The 24102-nt window shown below is 38.7% G+C and overlaps 1 protein-coding gene and 1 long non-coding RNA gene across 22 annotated transcripts in view; one reads left to right on the forward strand and one right to left on the reverse strand.

Moving 5' to 3' along the window:
* Positions 1-14869, reverse strand: part of ADGRL3 (adhesion G protein-coupled receptor L3) — a 573686-nt gene extending 558817 nt beyond the window's left edge. For 19 of the 21 annotated variants that reach the window (XM_087957273.1, XM_087957271.1, XM_087957269.1 and 16 more), the window contains exon 1: positions 14702-14850. The gene's annotated coding sequence lies outside the window, so the exon portion shown is untranslated. Of the gene's footprint in view, positions 1-14355; positions 14563-14701 lie in introns of those variants that run through there. The other 2 variants (XM_087957259.1, XM_087957253.1) reach the window with 2 other exon arrangements.
* A 412-nt stretch (positions 14870-15281) lies between these two features.
* The window catches only part of LOC148132384 (uncharacterized), a 28865-nt gene continuing 20044 nt past the window's right edge, over positions 15282-24102 (forward strand). Inside the window, exon 1 of the long non-coding RNA XR_015747931.1 lies at positions 15282-15406. This is a non-coding gene — a long non-coding RNA (uncharacterized LOC148132384). The remainder of the gene's footprint in view (positions 15407-24102) is intronic.

A 24102-nucleotide genomic window follows, 5' to 3' on the forward strand; every position in this document is an offset into this window, starting at 1 on the left:
AAGTGATAATTAAACTTTTGAATTTTATAAGCTAGACATAAAAATAAGCAAATAAAAATCCAGTTTGTACATAGTACATGTTTAGACCTTCAAATTTGGCATTTTTGGGAAAGAAGGACTGGTACAACCGGGAGCTGACTTGGATGGGCCATACAGGTCTTCCAACACCGGGAAAAAAACCACCTAAAGTTAAGCAGCATATAGCAGATTTTAGGGGGATGCTGGGTAGCAAGAGCAATTGCTCTTCCCCAAGGCCTACATGCGTTGGAGGATAGCATGAGGCAGCATTTCTCAGTGGCAGCAATGGTTTCATGGCTGAAGTCAAGGTCAGAGGAAAGTGGCAGCTGGCTGAGAGTACTAAAGGCCCTAGGCCTCTTCTGGGGGGAAGATAGATGGATAGGGGGAAGTTGCAGTGTCCCTGCGGTCATAAGGATGGGCACACAGACAAGCATCTGAATTTTTATCACATGACTGCTGGGTGCTGCAACAACCATAACTTTGGGCATGAGTCATAACTCCCTTTGTTCAGCGTGCTGCTAAACAAATGGTCATTAAGTTGAGGACTACCTGTATGTCCTCAACTTACAATTTACGACATACTTTTTTCTTTGTAATTCATGTCCTTACATTATTTTTTAATTTATAATTTTAAATGAAAGTGGCTTTTGTTTGTTTTGTAGTTCTAATATCTGAAGGATTTTTAAAATCTTTTTAAGCAAAATCTTAAAAGTCCCCTTGCAAATATATACAAGTTTTGTCCAATTTGCAAAGGTTAAGAATTGAAATGGCTTTTAACAGGATACTCCACATGATAAATTCCATTTCTATATGCAAATAACTACAAAAAGAAAGGAAAAGCAGTGCTAAATAAACCAATAATAAATCAATAAACCAGTGCTAAATAAACCAATATTTAGCACTAATAATTTTAAATGGATCAACTATAGAATTTCCAGAATAATTTAACATACATCTGTTTTCAACTTCTGTATAGTGTTTAGTTAATCATACAACTGGAGGAGGACATAAATATTTGAATTCCTTTCTATATCTCTTCTTTTTCTCTCATAGAAATCACAATTACATTCCAGATCCAAAATAGCTTGCAATTTATATGTGAGTTTAGCTTATAGTACTAAATAAAAATATTATCTTCATCTTTCCCAATATGAATATGATTTTCTTTCTTCAGAATATTAAAATGATATGCATGCCATTCTTTAACAGCCAAAGTGTTGAAATGTATAATTTTTATTATTACTATTTGAGAACAAGCACCAATAAACATTATAGCATAGTTTGAAACTAATTTAAAGCTTCTTTTAAGTGGTCTTTCAATACATCACTGTTCCATTATCAATAAATTATCAGGTAGATGGAGCAAGAGTGGGTTTTATTTCATTTTAACAGAGATACAATTACATTATTATCTTTGACTTCAGCAGCTTCTCATACCAAGTCATACATTATTGGATAAACTCCTATAAAAAGAAACTTAGCTAAACTTAAATCTTTAAAGGAGAAAGCCAAATTATTTTTACCCTGAAATGCATTCCTGTGCTTGTCTTGAGCTAGATAGACATCTGGTCTTAACTATCAATTTATTACATAATTACAACTTCTGAAAAAGCTTTGTGACTACACTGCACCCAATAATGAGAATGGGAATGGATAACAAACCTAGTAAGATATTAGTTTATGAAAATATTGTCATTATTAGATATCGAGACAGAGTTTTCATACACAAAGTAAAACTTCACCTATTATGATAGGTTCTGATCCCCAATGTACTATATTTCTTCATAAAGTAGGAAATATAATTAAATTTATGAAACCAGAGAAACTTCCTGGCTACCTCTGATGGAGTTCCAGCTGACTAGCATAAAGAGCTTATTAGTCACTATTGTTGCTGCTAATACTATTATTTATTGTATTGGGGCAAGGAAAGTTTTTAATTGTGATGAAACTTCACAATTGGTATATGGACCAAAATAAAGACCCCCATAAACATACACAGCAGTCTTTCAAATCCCTAGTAATTGTCCATAGCACAGAAAACTCAAGGCTGAAAGCGAGAGGGCACAATAAAATTCAGTCCTATGGATCAGATTCTTTTAATCCCACAACTGAAAATCATAAACTCTATGAACTCATAAACCTTACAGTAAATGAAGGTGTAGAAACCTAACTGGGGTTTAGGATGATTTGTAGATTATAAAACAAGTTCAGACCTACATTTGTTTTGTCTAAATTGAAGTCTACAGCTAGTTATATACCATATTTGTATTTAAAAAGATGACAAAAATCTTCAAAAAAGCAAGATTGGCTTTCTTTTCATTAAATAAACGTTACATATTGGCTAGAGGTTTTTTTTAATCAAATCCTTTAAAAAAAAACATTTTGACGCAATAAAAATAGAGAAAAAAGCTCTAATTTTTTGTAAAAAAAATTGCTGATTTCGGTTGTGAATGAAAAAGATAGGCTCTCTGGTCCTTGTTAACTTAAATACTGTATATTTTTGACGTACTGCACAGAAGAGTAGGACAGTGTCTAATGTACAAAGCATTTTCCCCTTACTGCTCATTTCTCTCCGTCAACAGCCACAACCTTACACAAATACAAGGAATTTTAAAAAAGCCCATGGTGACCACAGATTGTCCTATCTCTGGCACAACTGAGAAAAGCTGGAGAAAGGGAAGACAATACAAAAAGTGGCTGGACAAGATCTCAAAGAGCACTGAAAGAGCTCTGAATTGTTAGTAGACAGGTAGAAATGTAGACATTGCACTCAACTTGATTGTATCTACCTATCTATATGTACTTGATGGTACCTATTGTCTATTGAAACGGGGCATAGATTTTAGAAGGTTTAATACTCCTTAAAGACTATTAGTAAAATTATTTCAGTCTGACATGGAAAGGCAACAGTAGTGAGAGGTAGGCAGGGGGGGCAATGCCATAAGTATACTAGGAGCCCTTGGTGGTCCCTGAACTTCATTGTTTTCTTGCAGATGTTTCATTACCCAAATTAGATAACATTATAAGTATATGAAGAAATCTGAGCCTTTGATTTATTCTTCAATGTCTCTCACAGCAAAAACGTTTTCATAATTAAAGAAGTGTTACTATTCTACTTAAGGTAAATCTTCATATGTGAATAAGCTTAAATCCACTTACCAAACTGAAGCTACAGTCCTATTCATATGTCTTTGGAATTATGTCATTGAGCCATCATGCTAAATTGTAGCTGGATTTATTTTCGATACAACAGTGTCCAGGGCCACCAATGCAAAACATGCTCCCATTCCAAATAAGGGCCCTGCATGGATTATTTTCTCCCTGTCTGCTATTTGCTGCTGAAAATATTGCTTTCAGGAATCACCTTGGGGAACAAGAAGCCACCAGGACTGGTATGAGGCCCCTATTAGGATTCTGTCCTTTAATAGCGATTATCAACTCTTGTCACTTTGACAGAATACTACATATTAACAGACCATGGCCATGACCGGATTAATCAGATCACACACACACACACACACACACACACTTTAATGAATGAGTCAGTACAAGAAATCTTTACAATTAATACCATTTGGTGGAAAATAACCTCTGATGGGTATGAGAAAAACATGAATCACATTGGACTGACAAAGCATAAATAATACAATTGCTGACAAGATACTGATTTTAAAGGAGGAAGAAAAAGAAGAAGTTAACATGGTCTTTGAAAACCCTTCCCGTTCTACATAGCAATGGAATCTATTCAGAAAGTCAGGGGGAGGGGCACCTTTTAAAATAGCTTTTGAGAGCTGGAAAAGGGGGAAAACAGGGAGCCATTGAAAAGGCTCCTCACAGGGTGAATTATCAATGGAATGCGTTTTAGCATTCAGGATACCCACCCATGCAGAACAGTGAAACTGGGCGAAGATTTCCCCGCTTCGTTCCTAAACCTCAGACCAATCTGTCCATTCTTAAACCTCAGGCCAGAGCCTTAAAAACTGTGTAACAGAGATACATACTGCAAATCACTGAGACAATAGTCAAAGCCTCTCTAAAGTAATGAAGAGGAATCAATGCAACATTTCTATTCTGTTCTGTATGGTATTGTATTCTATACTGTAACACTCTCGGAGTCCTTTAATACATCAGATTAATTTCTGTTCCAAAACTCCACACACTGAAATGTGCTTTTCATAAGATGTCCATATAAGAGGCAACAAAGAAAATTATATTTTATAATACAAAAGTATTTTATAATAATTTCCTAATACTTAATGGTAAAAGCCCAAGGTAGCCTATAGCAAAAAAAATGTAAACACATTTGTCTTTCAAGAATATAACTTGCTTTACAAAAACCCAAATTTCACAATATGAGAACATCTGAAATTCCAGTTGTTCCCAAAGAAATATTTCTCTTTATAAGTTAGAAATAAAAGCATGCTTTCAGCTACTAAAATGTCACAAAAATCCTTTTACGATTATTATTATCCAGTTTGGTCACTTATAAGAATTAAACAATACAAGATCTATAATGCTCTTTATTTTTAATAAATTAACCCCAACAAACATTTCAATCAAAACAACATATGTTCTTTCACCCATTCACTAAGGGCATTCACTGTTGCCCTTTTTTCAAACTTCCTCCCCACTGGAATACTTTAGAGAAATGAATCACTGGCAATTATTATTATGTATTCATTTAGATATGATGCAAGTTACAAATTTAAAATACGGTTTCTAATTTTGTATAGTTGATTAGTCATAAACAATATTGATCGATTAGTTAAATTTGCTAAGCTATCACTGAATTGGCTATTACTATCAGTTTTCCATGTGCTTATCCTCATGCTTTTCATATACATATTTTATATTTTTTTATACCATAGCAAATAGATTGACACGTTTTCTTGGCAACAGCATGGAAGTTGTTTGCCTTTCTTCTCTCCAGAATAAGTCTTGACTTCTAGCCTACTTCAACATGGTTCTCAAGTACAGATAAGAGTCCAAAATTGTTTTAAATTTCAGCAAGGTATAATTGGAATGAAGGGGTACGAGGTAGGTAGGGCTGGCCAGATTTTGCTACCTACTGAGACTGTTATACTGTGACAAAATAAGTAACACTAAAATCAAAGAATATATTCCAAAAGCTTTCCAATGAAGTGAACCTTACAGAGGAATGGGAAAAAATTAAGGAAAACCACTTGAGAAATAAATATACTGGGCATGAAACAAAAGCAAACCACACCTGTATAATACACTTGACAATTAACCAGTCTTTCAATGATGGCCATAAAGTCATATACCATAGCTTTTTCTCTGGTAATATCACACTACTAACCAGAGCATACAAAACATTTGCTAGACCAATACTCGAATACAGTTCATCAGTCTGGAACCCACATTACGTATCTGATATTAGCACAATTGAGAAAGTCCAGAAATATTTCACAAGAAGAGTTCTCCACTCCTCTACTCGTTGTAGAATACCTTATGCCACCAGACTTGAAATTCTAGAACTAGAAAACCTTGAATTACGCCGTCTTCGGTCTGATTTAAGCATGGTATATAAAATCATACATTGCAATGTCCTACCTGTCAATGAATACTTCAGCTTCAACCACAACAACACAAGAGCACACAATAGATACAAACTCAAAGTTAACCGCACCAAACTTGATTGCAGGAAATACGACTTCAGCAATAGAGTGGTCAATGTCTGGAATACTCTACCCGACTCTGTAGTTTCTTCCCCAAACCCCAAAAACTTTAACCTTAGACTGTCTACTATTGACCTCACCCCTTTCCTAAGAGGTCTGTAAGGGGCGTGCATAAGCGCACCAACGTGCCTACCGTCCCTGTCCTATTGTTTCTTATTCTTCTTTTATTTTTCTTATATGTACCCATTTCATGTATTCACAACTATGTATACACTTATACTTATTATCTTGTAAACAATTGGCAAATCAAATAAATAAATAAATAATAAATAAAATAAAATAACCAATAACAGGCAAGCATTTGATCGGTTTGCAGTGTGTCCATTTACCTTTGGAATGTGAAGCCAAATTTTAGATTCATCAAATTGACCAAAAGCATTATCCTCCAAGACTTCAGGGCAATTTGTTCAATGCTGAATGATCACCAAGAACCTCTATTCCTCTTACAACCACGCATACTTATTTTCATCTTTGAAATAAAGCACTTGGTATTGGGTAAAATTCTTCTTTCCACCTACTGTGTATCATTTAAACATCTTAACCATTTTAACTATCTTCTTCGCACTTAGGAGGACAGTATACAAAAGTAGGAAATACAACTCCTCTAATCACCGTAATTATCATCCAGTACAGCAGACAGCACATACAACAGAACAGTATTATCATACACCCAACTGAAAAGTTTTTTTAGCAGCACCAAATGGTCATGATGTTGGTGACACAATAGAGAAAGCTCTTCCCTTTGTCACTATAACCAACTGCACTGTGGGAGGTGGGGGGGAGCTTCATGGCAATTTTAAGTACTGAACCAGCTAACAGAGATGCATTTTTGCAGTTGACTGAAACATAGGCTGCCCTGGGCTCTTAAAGCAAGTATAGATTCTTGGAACAGAAGCTAATTGGGGAGGCCATGCAAGAGATAACCCAGTTCTATCAGGCTATTCCCAAGTCCATATCATATAAAAGTCTTGATTTCTAGTAGCAACTCGGATCCTGAGAAGAAATTATAAAGTTGCAAATACAGTAAATGAGAATAGTAGTCAATCTTTGTCAGCATTCATCATTCTATATATAGTACATTAATCCAGAATTACTTCATTTTAGTGCATCCCCTTAATTATAAATAATATTGTACTGTATTATAAAAATAATAACAAAACATACTTATTTTCATGCGACTGATGAGAAACAGGTGGGATTTAAATAGGAATTTTGCAAATAACATGAAGGTAATTTAAAACAAGTTTGCTTGTGATCCTTCATACTAAAATTAAAAATTAATGGCTACATTATAGCCACTAATAAGGCTGTTATTCTGCTAAACAAATTGGTAAATTAATGTATGCTTCCATTACATTTTCAGATATAAAAACAGAAATTCTAAAAAAAAAAGAAGTACATGTGGGGTATATGTATGTATGTATGTATATATATTCTCATTCCTTCCTTCCTTTATTCATTCATTCAGAGGGGACAGAAACCTTCTTAAATATGGTGCTTCACATCTGCAGAATTTTTAAAGTACAAGAATTAAAAAGGTATTCTAAGAATTCCTATTCTAAGGGAGAGGAGAGTATCATCTTAACTAAATGCTTTTTCTTAAAAACACTGGTGGTTACAGTTCTGATGTTCTCTATAATACAGTTATAGAGTTCTCTATAATACAGTTCTCTATAATGTCAATTCGTGTTTTTTCTGTTTTGCTTAAAATTTTGATTCACTTATAATTTAAAACATCAGTTTTAACCATTTCATCCTGTTGATATTACTAGTTTTCAAGAGATGAATTCATGTACTATGTAAATATTTTCAAACATATTTAATATTTGCCAGGCTTCATAACTGAGTTTGTTTTGATCACAAATTTCACTAATATCATATAGAACTAAGTTTCTCATCTATATTCTGTCCATAATGCAAAATTTAGACATCCAAACAAGAGGTCATATTATTAAGAATAGTTATGTTTTAAGTACAAGAACTAAATTTACAGTTGAGTTAATATATACAATATACAAATACATACATGGGTGTATCACAGAGTAAATGCAACATTTCCTGAAATAGATTTGTAAAACAGAATAATAGGATACAAATGCAAGTGATACTTAGTTGTTTTATATCCCATCCTTTCTATGGGAATTCAAAGCAACTTACATGGTGCTCATTCCTCTCATTTGTCCCTACAACAGGAACCCTTTAAGATAGGTTCAGCTAAGAAGGAGAGAAAAACTAGCCCAAAGTCATTCAATTAGCTTATTTTGCTCATAGCATATTAAAATTGGTCTTCTGATCCTAACCTAGCACCTTAAACATTATACCACACTGACTACAGAAGAAGTAAAAACTGTTAGGCAATTTAATCTATCAATGATTATCACTGTAAGCTGCCTACACCTGCCAAGAGTAACTATTATTCTCTGGAACTTCACAACAGATTCCAGGATTTCTTCACTGATGTCACTTCTGGATCCCTGGATGAAGAGCAGCTGCCATTAGATAGCGAGTGAGGAAGAAAACTCTGCAAAGATTCTTGTACCAGTTTTGAAGAAGAGGAAGTTACAAGTGATGGTGATTGGATATTTCCTTCTTGAGAACTGAGAACTGAAGCAGAGTTTGGCAAGCAGAGAGCTTGTCAAGAGATGTGTATCTAAACTTTCTGGAGCATACATACTGCTAAGAGAGGGCTGTAAAGCACTATGAAGTGGTATATAAGTCTAAGTGCTATTGCTATTTGAGATTCCCTCAAATTTCTTATGCTCACTAATCATTCCCCTGTAGTACTGATTATGTGGGAACAAATGACACAACTAGAACCAGCCTTGAAGGCACTGTAATGACTGGAAGGAGAGTGAAGGGGCTTGGAGCACAATAGACCATAAAGAGAAGAATATGGGGAAGTAATTAATGGGCTATGTAAATGGTGCAAACATGTGACATATTTCATAAGTGCAAAATTTCTGGCAAAAATGAGATAAACTAATGAGAACCAGGAAAAATAGTTTTGAAAAGTCCCTTGCAAATCTGAACTAGAGGGATTTAAGATGAATTAAACTAAAATTCCTATGGAAATGGGAGAAGACAGACTAAAAAAAACCAGTACAATGTCTAGTAGTGAGAACAAGTTTGGGAGAAGTTTAAAGGATATAAATGCCTGCAATGATATCCATGTAAATACAGGAAGAATGTGTTAAGCTGAATGACCCAAACATCCCAAAGTCATGCAGACTATAGTGAACAACTAAAAATAATTAGAAATCTGAAAGCAGGATCTAGAATGCATTACTGAAATATATTAGGATGAAATTCATGCATGCAGCACAATGACTGAAGAGTACCAAAAAGGAATAGGCTATACAAAAGTGAGGGGAGAGGAGATGGAAGATATATGTGAAGGAAGTACACATATGCACATATCCAGGAATCTGAATATGATAGTCCAATTTCAAACTTTGGAGTAAGAATAAAAATAGAGGAAACACTATCTTTTTGGGTGGGGTAGTGCTGTAGACAAGCCAGGGAGAAGATTTGGACAATCAAGTCCTGGACTAGAAAGAGTTCAGGGAATACAAATATAGTCACAGTGGGAGATTTTAACTATCTGGACATCTGTTGGAAAATTAACATAGCCAAGACTCCAAGATTTGTCAGGTTTAATTTTTCTACCTTTATAACTTGTATTAATAATTCAAGGTGGCGAATATACCTAATTCTCCTCCTATTTTTGCCACAGTAACCATGTGAGGTGGGTTAGTCTGAGAGAAAGTTCATTTATAAATGGATTGCAGAGTACAGGGTCCCAAACCATGCTCCTATTTTCAGTAGTATCTTGACTGTCCCAAACTCATCCAGGAGGTTTTCATACTTAAGGGAGAACTAGAACTCACAATCTCCCGGTTTTTAGCCTGATGCCTTAATGACTAAACCGAACTGGTGCTCTTGCTAACTAATTAATTGATCTTGCTAACCAATTAGTTTTCCGAGATGTTAAAAAGGAGATAAGATGTTTGCCTCTTCTTGATATAATCCTAACCACTAGAAAGAGCTGGTTGAAGAGATAAAAACAATGGGGAAAGTAATTATGTTGTCCTAGGATTCAAGATACTACCTAAAGAGAAATAGGAGCATAGTATGTAGCCCTGCACTGTGCAATTCATTTAAAAATGAGTTGAATGAAAAATTAGAAAACACAGTTATTAAATTTGCAAATGATACAAAAAAAAGGAATAGTAAATATAGAACAATATGTTGATTCAAGAGTAGCCTGACCATGGAACAACGGGAAGAACCCCCCAAAATGCAAGTATAACTTCATTTGGGTAGAAAGCCCAGAAACATCAGCAAAGAAAAGGAGTGTCCATACTGGGCAGGAGTACCTAAAACAAAAAATCTGATTGTCTTGGTAGATCACAAGTTGAACATGAGCCAACAATGTGATGCAGCTGAAAAACAAGCAAATGCAATCATGGGCTACATCAGCAGATGTTTAATGCCAACCTCAAGATAAGCTGTTATTCTGTTTATTCTACATCACTCAGACCTAGAATAGACATAGAGTAATATCCACTTCTGGGCACTGCATTTTAGGAAGGACATTGACAAATGGAAACCTGTCCAGAGGAGACCAATCAGATGATAAAGAATAAAAAAAAATGCCTATGATGAAGCAGTGGGCATAATTAGCCAGGAGAAAAAAGTAGGAGACATAATAATTGTTTTTGAGTATCTGAGGGCTATCATACAGAAGGTGGAGCAAATGTTTCACAATTGTTCCATAAGACAGAAGAAGAAACAATGAGTTTGAATTCTAAAGAAGTAAATTTTGGCTGAACATTATGAACATTTCCTAATAATAAAAGCTATTCAGCAATGGAACAGATTGCCTAATAAGCAGTACACTTTCTGTCACCGGAAGTGTGGTTGGATAGTCATTTCTTGGAAATGTCATAGTGGATTCCTAAACTGTGTAAGGATTGGACTGTCCAAGGAACCTTCCAGTCCTTCCATTTAATTCTGTGGTGATTGTGGTGGTGGTGATGTTTGTCTTGTTCTTAGAAGTACTAACAGACTAAAAGATCAGAGGCCCAGGATTCTATAGGTATGCATTGCACATTTACATTTTAAGAATCAACTTCATGCTCTTTGACTTAGGGAGTGTAGACAGCATTATGTAGGGCTCAGATACAGACATAATACTACAAAGGTATAATAGATTAGCATTCAGGGTTGTTGTAAGCATTACTAAGGCACATTAAATAACTTGAGCATTTCACTACAGAAAACACAGCTGTTTCACATGGTCTTGGAGCATTGCTTTGGTTACCAAAAGTGGCTTCTATTTTTGATGACCAAAGGCTCTTATCTCAAAGCAATGCAAATCTTACCAATAGATTGGTTCTGCCAGGATGCATCAGAGAAGCAAAATAATGTGACTTCATGAGACGAAAGATCTTTGTACGTTAGGTTGGCCACAATCCAAACAGTTCCATTGCCAATTAGCCTCTGGGCATAAGTCATCCTGTTGGCTATTACCTATAAGTGAATTGGGGCAGAATATCTGAAAAGTCTCTTGCTGTCCCATCACAAAAACATACTAGATGAATGGGAATACAAAACAAGACTTTATCTTTGATATGATTAGAACGCTACCTTCTTCATTTGGTTTCAGGCTGACTACTAACGTGCACTTTGTTCCACATGGCTTTTAAACTATATAAGATACAATAACTTGATTTCTTTAAAGGACTATATTCCTTCTGTTTTTAATTTACATGCATGCGCACGTATGTTTTTGATTCTTAAATTACTGTAAACTTGTACATTGTAAATTGTCTGTGCAGACCATTCTTGGCCAAAAATTGGTCACTTCTGCAATACATTGTTGGCAAAAATAAAACACCTATTGTTTCTCCATAGATGTCAACCAAAATTAGTTATATGCAGAAATTGTACCAAATATGCATAAGTAAAAGAAGTCTTTCAAACATTATTATCCAATGGATACAAATAGGTCATTAAGGAATTCATAAGAATTCTAAAAAGTTTCTAAGATTACACAACTTACATCTTAGTTTCAAGTCCAATTAAGGCAGATATTCAAAGAAGAAGAAAAAAACAGTAAGAGTTTGGGGAAGACTCAGATAATCTCTTCCCTCAGAAAGGAATCGATAACATGGTAAAATATTGGTCTCGAGTGACCAGCAAGCTATTTCATTTCTAAGGAAATTATTACTGCTAGGTAGAGCTAGATTTAAGAAACACAAACCCTTTGTCAGAAGCTCCCATTTTCACCCAATATAAGGCAATAAATAACAAACATGAGCGAATGAAGGATATCCTGTGCAGTCTCAACTGTATGTTAGCATATGTATTCTTCCCTTTCTGCACTCCAAAAACCTCCCTTAAACAATCATAACTGCAAATTCCCAAAAGGGGGAATCAACTCTGCTGTTGTTTTCCATATATACATTTCAGGCTAAAGAGAGATAGAGATGTAACTATCAGGTTTTTTTACACCTTAGCCAGTGGAAACTTGAATTCAAAACTTATTTGTTATAGGTCCAGATTAGAGGCAATATACATAATTAAATACCAGGCTACATCCAAATAATTTTTTGGACAATCAAACCCAAGGACAAAGATGGTACACACAAAGGGGGCACTAAAATTGCTCCATCTTAGTTCTTTATTGCAATAGAACACAAATTGCTGTTCATTTTCCAGATGACATCACGGTCTATAGAATATACAAGCAATCTAAAACACTGGCTGTCAGAAAACAAAGAACATGGATCAAATCTCATCTTCCAGAAGGCCCGGATGTACCACAAAATTATCTTGGAAGACAAATGCTACTTGGTAACCCCTCAAAATTACAAACATCACCATGTAAAGAAACTGTAAAAAATAATAATTTCTGTACATCAATAAGTCTGTGGAGTTTGCAGGCAACTGTATTCTAGAGTGAAGCAAAAATTACTCATAGTTTCACAATATATTGTTCTGATCATATCTGTTGAAATCCTGTAGATTCTCATAAATGAAATACTTTGATTTCAATTTTTTAAAAATTCAGTTTGAATTAATGTGTAGACAGGCCTATACATAAAAAAGGGCACTCTGCACAGCTGTAGATCAGTGGTGAATACCAATCTTCTTTTTACTTTATACTTTAACAGGATGCAACAAAATAGAGTTCCTTTGAGTATGCTAAGCTAAAAAAGGAATAACACTCATGACAAACAACAAAACAGCAGCAGCTGAAGCCACAAGAGAGAGGTTGCATCACCTCAGTGATAGTAACACAGTAGATGCAAGATTGTAAGGACAGCTGATTTACCTTTAAAAAACACAAGAGAAATTGAAAGGTATTGTTTAATTCTGTTCTATAATCATTACTTTGGTCTCTTCCTTTTTTAATTTCAATCTGAAGAAAGCATTTATAGGAAAAGCAGATAGGGTAATTTATAGGCACACCTGACAGATTATTATTTTTTGTCCTAATAAAAGTAGAATACTTATGTAGACATCTATCTGAAGAGACTAGGAAACAGTTCTCTCTCCCAGATAATTAATGGCAGAAAAAGCAGAAATATGGAGAATAAAAACAGGAGCTACTCTTCCCTAGGTTTAAGTCTGCCTTTGAGTTAGGTTGACTTTAGCTTCTTTCTTTCTTTCTTTCTTTCTTTCTTTCTTTCTTTCTTTCTTTCTTTCTTTCTTTCTTTCTTTCGCTCTCTTTCTCCCTACCCAACCTGGTTCATAGTGCTGCAGGTATGAGGAAAAATGCACTATGACTTAAATTCCTGGAGGAAAGGCAGGAACAACAAATGTATTATTTTATTCATTAAAGTGTAGGATAAGGATGCCTGGACAATTACAGCTAGAGGCTTTCATCAGTAGTCCACCAATCCCTTTCTTCTTAAGGTTTATAAACAGTAACTTCTGCATAGAAGAACCACAAATAAAGCAAAACACTGTAACATTCTCACATATTCTAATAAATAAAATAGCGAATCCCCCGTCTTTGCAACTGGAGAAGAAAATCTAAACATCTGGGCCACCGCATTTTTATGGCGGCTTGGAAAGAAGAAGCTGAACCGTTGCTATTGGCGACATTGAATTCCCGTCCGTTAATGAGAACAACGCCAGGTAGGGCCAAGACTTGGGGCGCTGTAAAGCAGGCTCTATTAACAGTCACTGGAGGAAGGGAAGGGAAGAATTCCTCTCCAAATTGACCGTTTTCGGGCTCCAAAAGACCCATCAAGGGGAACAGGCACCAGAACCATCCGACGACTGAGTAACGGAGAGAAGCACACCTTCCCTTCGAGCGTATCGGGCGATCTTTCCTTACCCCCTTCCCTTTTAAAGGCTACCCGGGCCAAAAGATCCCAGTCCCTCTTCCAGCCTCTCCCGCCTTTAAAAGATGGAGCTTCTCAGCGTACCTGCGACCCAAACAGAGCGGGGAGGGGAGGGGAGGGGAGAGGAGAGGAGGGGAGAGGAGGGAAGGAAGCGCGATGCCATCCTTTCATGGCATCACCGCCTGGCTTCCTAGCACATTAGCTCCGCCGCAGAGCTGGGTAGCTGACCTCCTCCCGCTCATGCACGCAACCCCTTCCCAGAGAAAGGGGACTGCCGTTACCTGCCGCCAGCTAGGATCAGATTGCTGCAGCGGAAGAGGGGCATCATTGCTCAGCCCAGTACAAAGCACTGTCCCTCGTCTCGCTCCCCCTCCTCTCTCAGCGCTGTTGTCGTGAATGGCATCCAAACGCCCATCTACGGGCCATTTTCCGGGGAGCCTCCTGGCACATGCCCGGCACCGCTTCTCGCCGAAAAGGAGACTCTCGACCCTTTCACGCCCAAGAAGACGGAACACAACACCGCCTGTCCCCGCGGGAGAGACGCAGCAGGGAGGGAGGGAGGGAGGGAGGGACCGGCGGCGGCACCGCCAGAAAAGCTCAGAGAAAAGGAAGGGCGATCTGAGTTACCTTTCCGCAGGGTCCAGAGGAGCGAGTCCCGCACCGCCGCGCCCGCCCGAGCCAGAATCCAGGGAGAGGCCGCCCGCACGGCGGGCCGTGCTGTACTCCTTCGCTCCCTCCGCCTCGCTCGCCGCCACGGCCAGCCTTGCGCCCTAGCGCGCGCGCGCGCGCGCCCCACCGCTGCGGCTGCGCTCCACTCAGTGCTCAGAAGAGCCGCTGCAGCGCCGTCGTCGCCACCTGTCCAGGCACGGCGAGACCCAGGTCACCGCCATCCCCGACGCCGGTGGGCTCCTCTGCCCTCCTCGCTCTTCTCCAACCAGAGCCCGGGCTGGCGTCGCCCCTTCGCCCCCCCCCCCCGCGCCACGGGAGAGAGACAGCTGGCGAGGGTCTAACGGAGCCCTAAGCGAAGGGCCAACCGACCCTGCCGCCGGTGTCCTGGGCGCAAGAACAGCAGCGAAGGACAAGTGAGAGCCCGGAAGTACTGTGGGCCGACAGCCAAGACCTCGATGCCTGGAGGGATGGAGGAAGGCACCTCTCCTCAATGAACGCCGCTCTTAGCCCCCGGACCGAAGCCCCCACAGAAGCCGAGCAAGAGGGGGAGGAGGAGAGGGAGAAAGAGAGGCGCGCTGGGAAAACCTGGATCTGGAATCACTGGAGTTGCGAGCTCCACCTACAGCTTGGCGCCCTCGAGTGAGCCGGGGAAAGGGTGAGGAGGTAAAAACCAACGCGCTCAGTCCGACTTTGGTTTCTCGGGCAAGAGTGGCGACTGATTCCCGGCTCGGTTGGATGGTTTATCTCCTTCTTCGCTTTTCTTACTGTCGAGTACGTTAGTAGGAAATTGCAAGCTGTATTTCTTTCTTTTCTACCTGTCATCTCCAACATTTACGAGTTCTTTCCCCACCTCTGTAACTCCAAGTCCCCTTTGGTCATTTTCTTTTTGGTGCCTTCAGGTCTTGGAATATTCTCTATAGGCATTGCATGAAAGAGCTGCCGTTTCATTTCCAGTTAAAAAGAATGCTCCTCTTGGATATCTTCTCTCTCCCCCGCATACACAGATTTTTCCTGCTTTCCATAAGACCATTTTCTTCCTGCATCAGGGACTTGCCTGAATCACAGACATGCCTATCCTTGTCAATGTTTTTCCCCTGTATTGTTACCTCTTACTCCCCCCCCAACACCTCCCCAGAGTAAACAACACACAAAAATTGCAGCATACCATGATTCATACCATATATGATTCAGATCAGGCTGAGAAGTGAGGGCAGGCTAATAGGTTGGCTATAAAGTCATTTGTAAAAAAAGAGGGGGTGCTGACATTTCAACCTTCCACATGTCCAACTCTATTTGCTTCCCCCATTCCTATCTTTCTTCACACAATTGCTGCAGCTCTGCAGTAAATAAAAATGATCTTTTGTAACTAGGCTTTGTACAATCTTAACTTCTCGGTGTATGGTTTTACAGTATTGCTGTACTGTACGTAAGTATAATAGCTCTTTCTCTAAGAATTGTTGCTGGCTGCAACTATGAAAAGATGCTTTACATTAATGAAATGTAGGTCCTGTAAGGATTCATTGGCATATAGTCTTTAGAGCATATTCCTTTCTGAGCACTGTGAATATTACCTTTTCCATTCTTCTCATTATGAATATTGGAAGGGGAAACTACTGCAAAATAATTTGGGTTATTGTGTGAGCATGGTTGACGGATTACTGAATCGAACATCAGCAATAATAAAAATATTTGGATTGGAAAAATGATTGAATAACTAGCCTTTTGACTGAAGAGAGACAGACAAACAGACACTGGAATGTGTGTATATTCTTCTATCTATGATCGATCAATCACAATGTATCAGTTTGTACTATCTACTATTGGTTTTATAAACTTGACAAAAAACAAAGTGGGAGACCTTTGAGGGGAAAAAAACACCCATGAAAATAACCTATTGTTTTCAAGAAGTGATAGCTACTTTCTTTAAAACAGGAGGTCAAGAACTTAAAATGATGAATTTACAATTCATGCATGGTGCAGCTTTGCATTTGATAACCTGCCTGTATGATACAATTGTTTTTGCATGTTATCTGAAAGCAAATTACAGCAATATCTGTGCATGCCTTATTCTATTATTTGCATTTTTGCATTTCCTATATACACAAAATATTGCATTTCAACCCACAATTCTATTTTCCCACAGAAAATGAATGAATGGGATAGCTAATTCTATAGCAGACAGAAATATAATTCAAAATTATCTTGCTTATTTAGAGAAATACACTAGAAATAAGAAAATGAAACAGAAAATAGAAATCATATGCTTAGGTATGATGTAGGGTTACCTGGTAATATCACTTATAAATTAAATCTTACAATAGTACTTGGTTACAAACTGAACATGATCAGTATTGTAAATGCAAAAAAGCCAAATACTATTTTATGTTAGATCAATGGAAGCAGAGCTTCCAGATCAAGGGAAACAATAATTCTATTTGAAACAGGATTATTTAGACTTCACCTCAAATACTGTATTCAGTTCTAGGCACTACACTTTAATTTTGATAATTTGGAACAATTCAGATACAGGCAACAGGGATCATCACTATGCTAAATCTGAGTGCTATCTAGAGAGTAAAGCTTTGTATATAACTTCAGTATCCTAAATACATAGCGATTGTTAGGCTATCTCAATCCAAATCGAATTATATTTGGTATTTCAGATGGATCTAATAACAGATCTCCAAGTCCTAGTGGCCAGTGGCAATGATAAATTCAATTATAAGTCAATTTAATGTCCCTAATTCTTTACAGAATATCTGCCATGCCTGAACTGATGGTAAATTTATTGGCCCATAATAAATGCTCATTCCTACATAACCACTGGTTTAAGGTATTTTTAATGACCACACTATCAACTGACCCAAGTCATCAAGGGCCCAGTGTGTAACTATGATCACACTTGGAACTGGCTTCCCTAATGGGACAGAAGGGTGTGATCTGGGATGGGGAAGATTATCAGGGCAAGATCACGTTGTTGTTGTTTTTTAAAAACATAAATTATGGGGGAAAAATAAGATCCCAATAACTTTGGAAAAAATAAAATAGTCTTGGCTAAATGGATTTCCCATTCCAAGTGGCTTAATTTCAGTGATAGTCAAAAGCTTGGAGAACTGGCAAAAAATAATCAATAAAAGAAATATGCAGTGGTGGGGGGAACTGAGAGGAAGATTCAAAATTTTGCAAGATTCAATATAAATTGGTGGACTTGCCTTTCCCACCCTTATATTGAGCAAATTGTCTATTACGACAATAGAATGAATAAAATCTCTGAACAGCAGTCACAGAGCTGGTTTAACTATTGAACGTATTTGTGATATAAAGAAACAACAGAAGAATTTGAAGAGATAGGAGTCTGGCAATCTCATCATTAGCATCACAATCAAAATCAGGGACAATTACAGTTAGATTTTAATCACATATTCCATATTGTACATTCAGACTCACTCAAGAAATAGACAGCCCAGCAATTACTGCCTAATGAAGATAAAAATTTACTCTAGTAGATATAGTATCTACTACTATAGTATCTACTTATAGCAGATGTATTTACAAATTGCCGGAATAATAAAAAGAGATCTCAAGAAAAAAAAGAAAGGACCTTGAGAAAGATGACAGAATTTCAAACACTTAACAAAACCAAGATCATCTACTGGGATGTATATATAAAATGTGATTAAAATGTGATAGAAAAATGGAACAAATCAAAAATTTGTTACACAATAAAGGGGATGCCAAACTTGTAAGAAGTAATCACAGTAAAATAATGGGGAAAGCTGTGGAAAGCTTGTTTACTGCAAGCTTTAATTTGAAGGAAAATTGGTATAAAATGTTTTGCAAATGGTGCCTAACTCCACCAATATAACAAATGTTGGAAATGCTACAACAAAGAAGGAACATTTTATTAAAAGTACAGGGAAAAGTAGATCAAAAGCTTCTGAAGAATTAAAAAATGAAATTTGAACTGAAACCACAAATATTTTTCTATTATGAATAATTCCAGAAAACAAATAAGTATCAAGAATTTACTAAGATATATGTTGATAGCTGTAAGAACAGATTTGCACATTACTGAAAAAAATTAAACTTTTGCCAGTGATTCAGAACTGGAAGATCAAAGTATGGAGAAGTAGCAAAACTGACTGCATATAGGAGCTTAAGTAAATTCAAGCAAGAATGGCTCCTTCATATATGATGCACTGCACAGCAAAGCGAATTCAGATATTTGTAATACTGTTTGGGGATAAAAGAGGCCAATAAAAAACAATAAAGTGATTGGAATAGATACTAGCAATAACCTCCAATGTTTAACATTCAAACTACAATAGTAATATTTAAAGAAGAGTTTATGAGGAACTAAGTGATAAGGTTACCAAAAATCTTCATGATGTTTTTACTTATATTTTATTAGTACTGACTTATTTCCTACTTTGCTTTTTGTATCTTCACTCTTGTCCAATTTCTGTTCAAATAATCTGTCAAAGCATTTATGTAATAAAAATGTAAAATAAATCTCTTTTTGATTGCCTTGGAATGATTGTGAGCTGCTCTCTGGAAGGGAGGTAAGACCTGTTTCCTATGTCCATTCCAGACATCGGATGGACCAGAATGGATTCAGATTGATGTTGTTCCTGAAGGTTTGCTGCATAGTCCAATAGATGTTTTGGTTAATGGAAAGAATGGTGGGGGTGAAGTGTTTTCTTATAGATCCTGGAGTTCCCTGTCAGATCCATGTATCTGTCATTTCTTCAGTGGATGAAGAGGCTGATGAAGAAATCCTTTCTTGATGTAACCTGAATATATTTAACCCTATATCGAATTTGTATAACCCACACATGATACAATGGAGGGAGAAAAGCCAGATGGCCAGAACCTATCACCTCCGAGAGGCACGGCCAGGAGATGAAAAGATCATAAAAATTCCACAGTGAGATGTATCTGGGGAATCTCTGGAAAAAGTTCATTCTAAAAAGGGGGTGGCGGGAAATTAGGTATGTCCTGGAAAACTGTGAGAAAGATCGTTCCTTACAAGAGGGATGGGGAGGAATTAACATACTGGCTTTTGTTTCACTAAATACACATCGGGATAAGGGGAGGGGTTCTAAACTCCCTTATGTATCCCTGTATGCCTGAGGGACCTCAGACTCTGCTTTGAACTCCTACATGAATTGTCTCATCTCAATAAAGGATTCCTTTTGATACGTTTGGTTCTCAGAAGTTCATTCTTGCTAATTGAATGGGAAAAAGCTCTGTAGCCTGACATTCCCTCAATTTATAGTGACTCTAAGAAGCAGTGGCTCAGTGGCTAAGACACTGAGTTTGCCGATCAGAAAGGTCGGCAGTTCGGTGGTTCGAATCCCTAGCACCACGAAATGGGGTGAGCTCCCGTTACTTGTCCCAGCTTTTGCCAACCTAGCAGTTTGAAAGCTTGTAAAAATGCAAGTAGAAAAATAGGGACCCCTTTGGTGGGATCAGCGTTCCGTACTCCTTCGGTGTTTAGTCATGCCAGCCACATGACCATGGAGACATCTTCGGACAGCGCTGGCTCTTCAGCTTTGTAACGGAGATGAGCACCACCCCTAGAGCCAGAAACGACTAGCACATATGTGGGAGGGGAACCTTTACCTTTTTAAGAGAGATAAGACAGATCAAGAGATGCACAGAGTCCCATTGGAGCTTGATAGGGCATCCCAGCCTAATTTGAGCTAGAGCCACTAAAAAGGCCTACTTCATAGTCATAAGGGTGGCAAAATGCTCATACTTTTCCACCTGTATTGTGTCTGCAGACAGTTGTCCAGCAACACAGTTTTGATGAAACTCATTCCTTCTTGGGAAGAAGCAGTAGCTGAAGGCTCATTTCTAGGTCTACTATGGAGTATAGTAGGGATCTGTTGGATAAAGTCACTGGGATATCTCCTTGTTGAACTCTGGGCTTAATGCAGATTCCATGAAGTTGAGCAGTCTGGACTTGTTATTTGGACCGAATTTGATTTTATTTCTATTGACTAAAACAGCATTGGTTGTGCTTGTGAATAATCACCGACAGGAGTGAAGGTGGCCATCCTGGTTCTCTCTGATCTTTCAGTGGCTTTCAATATCATTAGTCATGGTATCCTTCTGGACCAGTTCCAGGACTTAAGAATAGGGCACACAGTCTTGTACTGGGTATTTTCCTCCTCCAGATTCAATTATGTAGATTCTTATTCTCAGGTCTGGTAGTCATACAAGCATAAACTGAATTATAATAAAACAATTTCTTCAAGCTGCTTGTAACACTTAGAAAAGGTGATTCCATGTTAATTAGTTTTACTTACCTCTTGCTTTTCCCAAAGAAAAGTTAAAGCAAAATCAGGAAGGGTCACTCCAAAGAATTTCCAGTGTCTTTGGCACTTTAGCATTCTCTTTTCCTCCTAATCAAAATACACATTAATCTAATTTCCAAAGGAAATAGCTTTGTTCCTTACTATTTTAGCATATGACATCTTGAGAGTCTTTTTTTTTTTTTTGCATTCAGGATAACCAATTATGAATGTTCTCCATTATTTGTTGGAACTTCTAGTGATAGAAATGGGGAAATGTATAAATTAGTTTCCAGATTGGTTTTTTTTTCTACTTCTTTCTACACAGGAGATAGCATAAACCCATGATGACGGACCTATGGCACCTGTGCCAGAAGTGGCACACAGAACCACTTCTGCTGGCACGCGAGAGGTCGCCCGGAAGAGTCCCACTGTGCATGCACGCTGCCTGCCTGACAGCTGATGATTGGGTATCTGGTGCGCATGTGCAAGGGGTGGGAGTAAGCGGGAAACACGTTTGCATGTGCAGAGATGTGCAGCACGTGCTGGGGGAGACCCGTGCTCATTGCCTTCTGGGTGCTGGAATGCGAGCGCGCACATGCACGCACGAGCATAATTTTCAGCATGGGAGCCCAAAAAGCTTAGCCACTACTGGCATAAACCCTAAGCTGGTCCAAGCAATTTTGCCCTGTAGTTTAACCAACAAACATTCTGGTTAGATCAAGGTAATGCTCTAACCAGAAATTTTGCAAAATCAATGTAGCTTTCTCTAAATGGTGCTTGCTTTTTACATTTAAGTGCAGCAGGAGCAATGGGCTTTCTTTTTATTATCTGGCCCTTGCTTCTTCTTAGTTCTGAAAGGATCCTCATTATTCAAAAATGTCTCCTTTGGTAAGTAGATCTAGTATTTTGTTGAGAGAAAAAAGGGCTCATAATTTCACACTGGTTTTATCTTTTAAGTCTGTAGGAATTATTTGGCTATTACAATATTCTTCAAGTCTTATCATGTTCTGTTACCAAATCCGTGACAGATCTCTTTGGATTTGCAATTGACTCTCTGCAATTGACTTTCTCTTTGCGTGGGCAAAAAATAGGAGACAACAACTACAGGACTGCTTTTATGAGTTCCTTCATTCACTTATTTTAATCCAGATACTTTCAGCAGTTTCACTTGGTTTATTCAAGTCTCTTTCTGATAAAGTATGGATATATTTTATATGCTATATGGCTACTCTATTTCTTTTGAACAATTGGTAGTGCTATCATCCAAGCAAGGGAATTATCCTACAAGGTATATGTTATGTTTATTTTAAAATATTTGCTTTTCTATATTAAAAGCTACAGTTTATCCCATAAATTGAATTTTTTATGTCAAATAACTAAGTATTTTGAAACAAAGGTAAAAACTAACAAAAACTAATATAAAGAAAATGAAAGAAAGGAAAAAGGAAATGGGCGTTGGTCCTTACCTAACACGCCATTTCTCTTCGAGCCGTGAGGATCATCCAGAGTGGGAGGTGCTTCAGTCTGCATCGTTGAAGGCTGAGCTTAATTACTGAGGAACGCTCCGCCCTCCATCACGTGGCTCCCTTGCGTTCCCCAGTTTGCGCGAAGACGAGAGTGAAGAGAAGATCGTGCTCTCATCTTACTATACTAAGAAGGTTCCTTGGCCGAAACAAGACCCCGCCAGACGGTGAAATAATAAGGGTGGGGCTGGATGATCCTCACGGCTCGAAGAGAAATGGCGTGTCAGGTAAGGACCAACGCCCATTCTCCCTCGAGCCGCTCGGATCATCCAGAGAGTGGGACATACCAAAGCTTGGCTGTCCTACGGGAGGGATTCCGTCTGGTTCGGGAGTCTCTGCGGTTCTTTGAGAACTCGCTGGAGGACTCGTCTACCAAACGAGGCCTCCGCCGAAGCAAATATGTCAATCTTATAATGCTTAATGAAGGGAGATGGAGAGGCCCAGGTGGCCGCCCGACAAATATCAGCAATTGGAGCTTGGGTGGCCCAAGCTGCCGAGGTGGCTGCACTTCTGGTGGAGTGCGCTGTTATGCCGCTGGGTACCGGCAGAGCCTGAGACAAATAAGCTTTGGAAATAGTAGCTCTAATCCAGCGGCCGATGGTTGAAGGGGCCACTTTGTGGCCTAATGATTTGGGCTGAAAGGAAAGGAACAGGGATTCGGACCTCCTGAAGGGCCGGGTACGCTTAATATAAATGCGGAGGGCCCATCTCACGTCCAGGGTGTGCCAAAGCTTCTCCCTTTCCCGCGAGGGATTGGGGCAGAAGTTCGGAAGAGTGAGTTCCTGTGCCCTATGGAAGGCTGAATTGATCTTGGGCAAAAAGGAGGGGTCCGGCCGGAGAACCACCCGGTCGGCATGGAAGATGCAAAGGTCCTTCCTCACCGACAGGGCTGCTATCTCCGATATTCGGCGAGCCGAAGTAATGGCTACCAGGAACACGATTTTGAATGCTAAGAACTGGAGTGTGGATTCCCTGAGAGGCTCAAAGGGATGTTTAGTAAGGGACACGAGGACCTTATTGAGGTCCCAGGTAGGGTATCGGTGAACTGTTGGGGGACACAGGTTAGTGGCTCCTCTGAGGAAAGCCCTAATGCGAGGGTGGAGGGAAAGGGACCCCATGTTGTCACCAGCAATGATGGTTGAGAGGGCTGCTACCTGACGCCTCAGGGTGTTCGGGGAAAGTCCTTTCCTCAAACCTTCTTGGAGGAATTCCAAAACCTGAGCGATGGAGGGTGAAAGAGGGTTGACCTGGAAACTATGGCACCACTTGCAGAAACTATTCCAAGTGGCATTGTATATTCGGGTTGTTGAAGGCCGCCTGGCGGCTAAAATAGTATCAATAACCTGAAAACTGTTCCTTTCTTAGACGTTCCCGCTCAACCTCCAAACGGCTAACTGGAGCCACTGAGGATCCGGGTGTTGGAGGGGCCCCTGAGAAAGGGAGATCTTGTTCGGGGGGATTCTCCAGGGAGGGGCCACAGATAAGTTGTGGAGGTCCGCAAACCATGGGTGTCTGGGCCAGTAGGGGGCCACCA

Source organism: Notechis scutatus, chromosome 2, assembly GCF_049901735.1.
Source record: "Notechis scutatus isolate UNSWTSFEM ecotype Mainland chromosome 2, rNotScu1.2, whole genome shotgun sequence".
In the NCBI taxonomy this organism is placed as follows: domain Eukaryota; kingdom Metazoa; phylum Chordata; class Lepidosauria; order Squamata; family Elapidae; genus Notechis; species Notechis scutatus.